An 11,114-nucleotide genomic window follows, 5' to 3' on the forward strand; every position below is an offset into this window, starting at 1 on the left:
CCGGTAACCCTCCGGCACTCCAGTTTTCTCCGAAATCACCCGGAACACTTCCGGTGTCTGAATATAGTCGTCCAATATATCAATCTTTATGTCTCGACCATTTCGAGACTCCTCGTCATGTTCGTGAACACATCCGGGACTCCGAACAAACTTCAGGACATCAAAACTTATAAACTCATAATAAAACTGTCATCGTAACGTTAAGCGTGCGGACCCTACGGGTTCGAGAACTATGTAGACATGACCTAGAACCATTCTCAGTCAATAACCAATAGCGGGACCTGGACGCCCATACTGGTTCCTACATATTCCACGAAGATCTTTATCGGTCAAACCGCATAACAACATATGTTGTTCCCTTTGTCATCGGTATGTTACTTGCCCGAGATTTGATCGTCGGTATCCAATACCCAGTTCAATCTCGTTACCGGTAAGTCTCTTTACTCATTCCGTAATGCATCATCCCGTAACCAACTCATTTGGTCACATTGCTTGCAAGGCTTATAATGATGTGCATTACCGAGAGGGCCCAGAGATACCTATCCGACAATCGGAGTGACAAAACCTAATCTCGAAATACGCCAACTCAACATGTACCTTTGGAGACACCTGTAGTACTCCTTTATAATCACCCAGTTACGTTGTGACGTTTGGTAGTACCCAAAGTGTTCCTCCGGTAAACGGGAGTTGCATATTTCTCATAGTTACAGGAACATGTATAAGTCATGAAGAAAGCAATAGCAGCATACTAAACGATCAAGTGCTAGGCTAACGAAATGGGTCATGTCAATCACATCATTCTTCTAATGATGTGATCCCATTAATCAAATGAAAACACATGTCTATGGTTAGGAAACATAACCGTCTTTGATTAATGAGCTAGTCAAGTAGAGGCATACTAGTGACTATATGTTTGTCTATGTATTCACACATGTATCATGTTTCCGGTAAATACAATTCTAGCATGAATAATAAACATTTATCATGATATGAGGAAATAAATAATAACTTTATTATTGCCTCTAGGGCATATTTCCTTCAGTCTCCCACTTGCACTAGAGTCAATAATATAGATTACATAGTAATGATTCTAACACCCATGGAGTCTTGGTGTTGATCATGTTTTGCTCGTGAGAGAGGCTTAGTCAATGGGTCTGCAACATTCAGATCCGTATGTATTTTGCAAATCTCTATGTCCCCCACTTGGACTTGGTCTCGAATGGAATTGAAGCGTCTCTTGATGTGCTTGGTCCTCTTGTAAAATCTGGATTCCTTTGCCAAGGCAATTGCACCAGTATTGTCACAGAAGATCTTCATTGGTCCCGATGCACTAGGTATGACACCTAGATCGGTAATGAACTCCTTCATCCAGACTCCTTCATTTGCTGCTTCAGAAGCAGCTATGTACTCCGCTTCACATGTAGATCCCGCCACGACGCTTTGTTTAGAACTGCACCAACTTACAGCTCCACCGTTTAATAAAAGCACCTATCCGGTTTGTGATTTAGAATCGTCCAGATCAGTGTCAAAGCTTGCATCAACGTAACCATTTACGACTAGCTCTTTGTCACCTCCATATACGAGAAACATATCCTTAGTCCTTTTCAAGTATTTCAGGATGTTCTTGACCGCTGTCCAGTGATCCACTCCTGGATTACTTTGGTACCTTCCTGCCAAGCTTATTGCTAAGCATACGTCAGGTCTGGTACACAACATTGCATACATGATAGAGCCTATGGCTGAAGCATAGGGAACATCTTTCATTTTCTCTCTATCTTCTGCTGTGGTCGGGCATTGAGTTTGACTCAACTTCACACCTTGTAGCACAGGCAAGAAACCTTTCTTTGCCTGATCCATTTTGAACTTTTTCAAAATTTTGTCAAGGTATGTGCTTTGTGAAAGTCCTATTAAGCGTCTTGATCTATCTCTATAGATCTTGATGCCCAATATGTAAGCAGCTTCACCGAGGTCTTTCATTGAAAAACTTTTATTCAAGTATCCCTTTATGCTATCCAGAAATTCTATATCATTTCCAATTAATAATATGTCATCTACATATAAAATCAGAAATGCTACAGAGCTCCCACTCACTTTCTTGTAAATACATGCTTCTCCAAAAGTTTGTATAAAACCATATGCTTTGATCACACTATCAAAACGTTTATTCCAACTCCGAGATGCTTGCACCAGTCCATAAATGGATCACTGGAGCTTGCACACTTTGTTAGCACCTTTTGGATCAACAAAACCTTCTGGTTGCATCATATACAACTCTTCTTCCAGAAATCCATTCAAGAATGCAGTTTTGACATCCATTTGCCAAATTTCATAATCATGAAATGCAGCAATAGCTAACATGATTCGGACATACTTAAGCATCGCTACGGGTGAGAAAGTCTCATCATAGTCAACCCCTTGAACTTGTCGAAAACCTTTCGCAACAAGTTGAGCTTTATAGACAGTTATATTACCATCAGCGTCAGTCTTCTTCTTAAAGATCCATTTATTCTCAATGGCTTGCCGATCATCGGGCAAGTCAACCAAATTCCATACTTTGTTTTCATACATGGATCCCATCTCAGATTTCATGGCCTCTAGCCATTTTGCGGAATCTGGGCTCATCATTGCTTCCTCATAGTTCGTAGGTTCATCATGGTCAAGTAACATGACTTCCAGAATAGGATTACCGTACCACTCTGGTGCGGATCTTACTCTGGTAGACCTACGAGGTTCAGTAGAAACTTGATCTGAAGTTTCATGATCAATATCATTAGCTTCCTCACTAGTTGGTGTAGTTGTCACAGGAACCGGTTCTTGTGATGAACTATTTTCCAACAAGGGAGTAGATACAGTTATCTCATCAAGTTCTACTTTCCTCCCACTCACTTCTTTCGAGAGAAACTCCTTCTCTAGAAAGGATCCGATTTTAGCAACGAAAATCTTGCCCTCAGATCTGTGATAGAAGGTGTACCCAATAGTCTCATTTGGGTATCCTATGAAGGCACATTTCTCCGATTTGGGTTCGAGCTTATCTGGTTGAAGTTTCTTCACATAAGCATCGCAGCCCCAAACTTTAAGAAGCGACAACTTTGGTTTCTTGCCAAACCACAGTTCATAAGGCGTCGTCTCAAAGGATTTTGATGGTGCCCTATTTAACGTGAATGCGGCCGTCTCTAAAGCATAACCCCAAAATGATAGCAGTAAATCAGTAAGAGACATCATGGATCGCACCATATCTAATAAAGTACGATTACGACGTTCGGACATACCATTTCGTTGTGGTGTTCTGGGTGGCGTGAGTTGCGAAACTATTCCGCATTGTTTCAAGTGTAGACCAAACTCGTAACTCAAATATTCTCCTCCACGATCAGATCGTAGAAACTTTATTTTCTTGTTATGATGATTTTCCACTTCACTCTGAAATTCTTTGAACTTTTCAAATGTTTCAGACTTATGTTTCATTAAGTAGATATACCCATATCTGCTCAAATCATCTGTGAAGGTGAGAAAATAACGATACCCGCCGCGAGCCTCAACATTCATTGGACCACAAACATCAGTATGTATGATCTCCAACAAATCAGTTGCTCGCTCCATAGTTCCGGAGAACGACGTTTTAGTCATCTTGCCCATGAGGCACGGTTCGCAAGTACCAAGTGATTCATAATCAAGTGATTCCAAAAGACCATCAGTATGGAGTTTCTTCATGCGCTTTACACCGATATGACCTAAACGGCAGTGCCACAAATAAGTTGCACTATCGTTGTCAACTATGCATCTTTTGGTTTCAACACTATGAATATGTGTATCACTACTATCGAGATTCAATAAAAATAGACCACTCTTCAAGGGTGCATGACCATAAAAGATATTACTCATATAAATAGAACAACCATTATTCTCTGATTTAAATGAATAACCGTCTCGCATCAAACAAGATCCAGATATAATGTTCATGCTCAACGCTGGCACCAAATAACAATTATTTAGGTCTAAAACTAATCCTGATGGTAGATGTAGAGGTAGCGTGCCGACCGCGATCACATCGACTTTGGAACCATTTCCCACGCGCATCGTCACCTCGTCCTTAGCCAATCTTCGCTTAATTCGTAGTCCCTGTTTCGAGTTGCAAATATTAGCAACAGAACCAGTATCAAATACCCAGGTGCTACTGCGAGCATTAGTAAGGTACACATCAATAATATGTATATCACATATACCTTTGTTCCCTTTGCCATCCTTCTTATCCGCCAAATACTTGGGGCAGTTCCGCTTCTAGTGTCCAGTCTGCTTGCAGTAGAAGCACTCAGTTTCAGGCTTAGGTCCAGACTTGGGTTTCTTCTCTTGAGCAGCAACTTGCTTGCTGTTCTTTTTAAAGTTCCCCTTCTTCTTCCCTTTGCCCTTTTTCTTGAAACTGGTGGTCTTGTTAACCATCAACACTTGATGCTCCTTTTTGATTTCTACCTCCACAGCTTTTAGCATTGCGAAGAGCTCGGGAATAGTCTTGTTCATCCCTTGCATATTATAGTTCATCACGAAGCTCTTGTAGCTTGGTGGCAGTGATTGGAGAATTCTGTCAATGACACTATCATCAGGAAGATTAACTCCCAGTTGAATCAAGTGATTATTATACCCAGACATTTTGAGTATGTGTTCACTGACAGAACTATTCTCCTCCATCTTGCAGCTATAGAACTTATTGGAGACTTCATATCTCTCAATCCGGGCATTTGCTTGAAATATTAACTTCAACTCCTGAAACATCTCATATGCTCCATGACGTTCAAAACGTCATTGAAGACCCGGTTCTAAGCCGTAAAGCATGGCACACTGAACTATCGAGTAGTCATCAGCTTTGCTCTGCCAGACGTTCTTAACGTCGTCAGTTGCATCAGCAGCAGGCCTGGCACCCAGTGGTGCTTCCAGGACGTAACTTTTTTGTGCAGCAATGAGGATAATCTTCAGGTTACGGACCCAGTCCGTGTAATTGCTACCATCATCTTTCAACTTTGCTTTCTCAAGGAACGCATTAAAATTTAACGGAACAACAGCACGAGCCATCTATCTACAAACAAACATAGACAAGCAAAATACTATCAGGTACTAAGTTCATGATAAATTTAAGTTCAATTAATCATATTACTTAAGAACTCCCACTTAGACAGACATCTCTCTAGTCATCTCCCAAATCAACTAAACCATGTCCGATCATCACGTGAGATGGAGTAGTTTCAACGGTGAACATCACTATGTTGATCGTATCTACTATATGATTCACGTTCGACCTTTCGGTCTCCGTGTTCCGAGGCCATATCTGTATATGCTAGGCTCGTCAAGTATGACCAGAGTATTCCGCGTGTGCAACTGTTTTGCATCCGTTGTATTTGAACGTAGAGCCTATCATACCCGATCATCACGTGGTGTCTCAGCACGAAGAACTTTCGCAACGGTGCATACTCAGGGAGAACACTTCTTGATTATTAAGTGAGAGATCATCTTAAAATGCTACCGTCAATCAAAGCAAGATAAGATGCACAAAGGATAAACATCACATGCAATCAATATAAGTGATATGATATGGCCATCATCTTGTGCTTGTGATCTCCATCTTCAAAGCACCGTCATGATCACCATCGTCACCGGCGCGACACCTTGATCTCCATCGTAGCATCGTTGTCGTTACGCCATCTATTGCTTCTACGACTATCGCTACCGCTTAGTGATAAAGTAAAGCAATTACAGGGCATTTGCATTTCATACAATAAAGCGACAACCATATGGCTCCTGCCAGTTGCCGATAACTTCGGTTACAAAACATGATCATCTCATACAATAAAATATAGCATCACATCTTGACCATATCACATCACAACATGCCCTGCAAAAACAAGTTAGACGTCCTCTACTTTGTTGTTGCAATTTTTTACGTGGCTGCTACGGGCTTAGCAAGAACCGTTCTTACCTACGCATCAAAACCACAACGATAGTTTGTCAAGTTGGTGTTGTTTTAACCTTCGCAAGGACCGGGCGTAGCCACACTCGGTTCAACTAAAGTGAGAGAGACAGACACCCACCGGTCACCTTTAAGCAACGAGTGCTCGTAGCGGTGAAACCAGTCTCGCGTAAGCGTACGCGTAATGTCGGTCCGGGCCGCTTCATCTCACAATGCCGCTGAACCAAAGTATGACATGCTGGTAAGAAGTATGACTTATATCGCCCACAACTCACTTGTGTTCTACTCGTGCATATAACATCAACGCATAAAACCAGGCTCTGATGCCACTGTTGGGGAACGTAGTAATTTCAAAAAATTTCCTACGTACACGCAAGATCATGGTGATGGTATAGCAACAAGAGGGGAGAGTGTTGTCCACGTACCCTCGTAGACCGTAAGCGGAAGCGTTATGACAACGCGGTTGATGTAGTCGTACGTCTTCACGATCCGACCGATCCAAGCACCAAACGTACGGCACCTCCGAGTTCAGCACACGTTCAGCTCGATGACGATCCCCGGGCTCCGATCCAGCAAAGCTTCGGGGATGAGTTCAGTCAGCACGACGGCGTGGTGACGATGATGATGCTCCACCGGCGTAGGGCTTCGCCTAAACTCTGCGACGATATGACCGAGGTGGAATATGGTGGAGGGGGGCACCGCACACGGCTAAGGAACGATCCGTAGATCAACTTGTGTGTCTATGGGGTGCCCCCTGCCCCCGTATATAAAGGAGGGAGGTGGGAGGCCGGCCGGCCCTTGTTGGGCGCGCCAGGAGGAGGAGTCCTCCTCCTAGTAGGAGTAGGACTCCTCCTTTCCTACTCCTACTAGGAGGGGAAGGAAGGGGGAGAGGAGGGGAAGGAAAGAGGGGGGCGCCGCCCCCCTCCTAGTCCAATTCGGACCAGAGGGAGAGGGGACGCGCGGCCCTTCCTGGCCGCCCCTCTTTCTTCCCATCAAGGCCCATGTGGCCCATTAACTCTCCGGGGGGGGGGGGTTCCGGTAACCCTCCGACACTCTGGTTTTCTCCGAAATCACCCGGAACACTTCCGGTGTCCGAATATAGTCGTCCAATATATCAATCTTTATGTCTCGACCATTTCGAGACTCCTCGTCATGTTCGTGATCACATCCGGGACTCCGAACAAACTTTGGTACATCAAAACTTATAAACTCATAATAAAACTGTCATCGTAACGTTAAGCGTGCGGACCCTACGGGTTCCAGAACTATGTAGACATGCCTAGAACCATTCTCGGTCAATAACCAATAGCAGGACCTGGATGCCCATACTGGTTCCTACATATTCTACAAAGATCTTTATCGGTTAAACCGCATAACAACATACGTTGTTCCCTTTGTCATCGGTATGTTACTTACCCGAGATTTGATCGTCGGTATCCAATAGCCAGTTCAATCTCATTACCGGTAAGTCTCTTTACTCGTTCCGTAATGCATCATCCCATAACCAACTCATTTGGTCACATTGCTTGCAAGGCTTATAATGATGTGCATTACCGAGAGGGCCCAGAGATACCTCTCCGACAATCGGAGTGACAAAACCTAATCTCGAAATACGCCAACTCAACATGTACCTTTGGAGACACCTGTAGTACTCCTTTATAATCACCCAGTTATGTTGTGACGTTTGTTAGTACCCAAAGTGTTCCTCCGGTAAACGGGAGTTGCATATTTCTCATAGTTATAGGAACATGTATAAGTCATGAAGAAAGCAATAGCAGCATACTAAACGATCAAGTGCTAGGCTAACGAAATGGGTCATGTCAATCACATCATTCTTCTAATGATGTGATCCCATTAATCAAATGACAACACATGTCTATGGTTAGGAAACATAACCATCTTTGATTAATGAGCTAGTCAGTAGAGGCATACTAGTGACTATATGTTTGTCTATGTATTCACACATGTATCATGTTTCCGGTAAATACAATTCTAGCATGAATAATAAACATTTATCATGATATGAGGAAATAAATAATAACTTTATTATTGCCTCTAGGGCATATTTCCTTCAGATAGCTCTACAACATGCATGGCACACTCAATTACTACATGATTCTATGAAAATAACAGTCGACTGAAAGCAAATAGGCCAGTCCATTTTTTCTACACCGTCCGATGTACAAAGAACGGGCAGATCGCCTTCATCTACCTCCAGCCAGTCAGTGTTGACGATCTTCCTCGAAACACGAGCGACCACCGGCCCAGTATTCCTCCCCTGCCTGCACCCTCCCCTCGGCCTCACCGCACCGCCATGCTTGGCACCGCCCCCCGGCCATCCATTCAAGCCCCGCCGACCTCCAGATCGAGCGCAAGCAGCTCCTGCACCCCACACCCCTATGATAGACACCGATGCGCCACTTCCCCAGGGAACAGGCGGACTAGGTGCTCCGCGCGCCTAAGTGGGTGCTGTTTCTTTTAATTGCGGTTTGACTGACCCTGAATTGAAATCCAGGCGGGCTACTGACCTCTAGCAAAGGTGAAATAGTAAAAGGGAGGAAACCTTGTGCATTTAGTATCACGAAGAAGAAGCAGTCAAAGCGCTCAACTTGTTTCTTTTGTGGGATGAATACGGTGTGAGCAGAGACGTAAGATTTGCACGAATAAGGGAAGAGGAGTACCTCTTTCTGCTGGCAGTGCTGTGTCCTCCTTCTGTTTTTCCGACGATCTTGTTGTTCCCCGGAAACCAGAAGTTGTGGAGGACGGTGCAACCTTGGACGAACCCATGGCCAAGTTGTTGAGTGTAGTGCGGTGGCCATCTATCGGCGGCAGGGAAGCAGATCCGAGGCGGCGAACAACGGCGTAGCGGGAACAGCTCCGGTGCGGTGGACGGTTGCGACAGTGGAACCGCAGGAGTGAGGCGCAGGACGGCGTGGTCGGAGTGGTTCTGGTACGGTGCACGTCGGCGTTGGCATCGTGGAGGCAGCTCTGCCTCGGCTTCAGCTGCTAATTCCTTGAGGGTGTTGCAGTTGCGGTTGCATTGGACGACGACGTCGGGGTACCGGCTCCGGTGTGATGGAGGAGGGAGGCGGTGGATTGGCCGCTATGGGGTGGTGGACGGAGGAGGCTGGGGTTTCACGGCTAGTGGAGAGGGTGTTTTCGCGCCCATGGAGTATGAATGGGGAAACGGAGGGAGGCGGGGAACTAAGGGGGGACAATGTTTCGGTTTGAGACGCGCTTGTTTGAAATTTGGGGGAAGTTACAAACTTTGGCCCCATCTAAAATTTCGGACGTATTGCGGGTTGGGGGTAGGACAGTCATGTCCGGTGTGCCAAATGTGGGCGGGATAGATTTCTGCCAAGCGCATGGGTGTTTAGGCGCCGGCGTATGAATGCTTCTCGGAGGCGGTTGAGACTGGTGTCTTGGTGAAGCTACAAACCTACCCCTGTTTAGACCTTTGGACATCGGGCCGATAGGCTACACGGGCCAGAGTCAGGACAATAATTTCCTACCACCAAAACATTAGTCTCGTGCAGTTTCAGGTGACCAGAGGCCTATTTGGCGCTTCGTTCAATATTTGGGAGCAGAAGCATTAACATTTTCGGTTCTCTTGAATTGAACTTTCAGGATTTGTCAAACTTCACAAATCTTTACTCTTGAAAATCCTAAAGCTACGATTATTTTGGAATGGAGGGGGTACATTTTAATATACATTGTACACGAGTATATATTAGAAAATATGCAACTTACCTCAGTTCATGCATGGTTCCAGATATAATCTCCTTGGTTGCAAAAAAAGTTAGATATGCGTATGAATATATATATATATATATATATATATATATATATATATATATATGTATATATATATATCATGTTCAAACTCACAACAAAGATTGATGCCCCCTTTTACATCTGATTTACAAATGCCATTATCTCGGGTTCAAATAGATGAATGCACTTCCTATGAATTCGAATCTTCGAAACCCCCTTTATGTTGAATTCGACATGTATTTTATTTCGTAGCTAGCAATTTGGAATGTATCCATGCAAGTGACAAATGTATAAAGTGCTTCACACTAACAACATGGAGTGCGCCAATTAATGTTTATATATGAATTGCAAAAGCATCCATTGCCTGTATTTCAAACCGCTCTCACTCTATGGATCGATAATATGAAATAAACACATGCACATGCTAGAATTCAATAGAGTATGGGTGTCTGATAGACTGATTTTCGTCCATACGCAATTTTGCAAAATTCATGATCTCATCCAAAAATAATAATGCCATTTATATTTTAATTTAATGCGTAGAACCGCCTTTTACACGTAGATGCACTATGCCTCGCCTCGTTCTCACAAACGCGTTATATCTCTCTCTATCTAACGCATAAGTGCACACACTTTATATGCATCGGCATTTCTCTTCCTCACATGCTCACAATCTCTCTCAGGGTATCGGGGTGTCTCACGCACATGCTCTCTCTGTTTCTCTCTCTCTCTCTTTCTGACTACTATGTACCACTCTTTTCACTAATCTCAGTTGGAAAACACTATTTCTCTCACATGCATATATACACATGCACGGTCTCTACTATCCCTCTATACGCACATATATGTGCCTACGTGTCTCCCACACGCACATTATCTTTAGGCCTCTCTCGCACACATTGCCCCCCCGACACACCTCTCTAATAGTAGTTGGCAGATATGATTTCATCATATCATTCGGTAGGATATCCCTGGCTGTTAGGCTGGATGGTAATACGAGGCAAAGTTTTACCCTAGTTCGGATCGGACCCTTTGCAGTTGAAGAAAGAGCCTACTCCTGGTACTGTATATTAATGATAGGGGTGTGTATAAAGTACACGTGAATACCAGGCATTGTGCGTGTGTGTATACTATCGACGAACTAGCCCCCAAGCTTGTATAACATACTAAGGGCCTAGGGTTACAAATCATATATAGTCGGCTTATCACCAGTGTGGATAGAGTCCTCCGTGACTCTGGTAGCTTCGTGTTGTACGCCGAGTCCTCCACATGGGTCTTCGTATAACATGTCTCAGTCCAACCTATATGTGGCGCAGGATGGAACCGACCCATGAGTATTCATGTTGACCCACCACAACTAGAAATGATGTGCCCACCGCACCACACA

This window comes from Triticum dicoccoides, chromosome 1B, assembly GCF_002162155.2.
Source record: "Triticum dicoccoides isolate Atlit2015 ecotype Zavitan chromosome 1B, WEW_v2.0, whole genome shotgun sequence".
Taxonomy (NCBI): Eukaryota; Viridiplantae; Streptophyta; class Magnoliopsida; order Poales; family Poaceae; genus Triticum; species Triticum dicoccoides.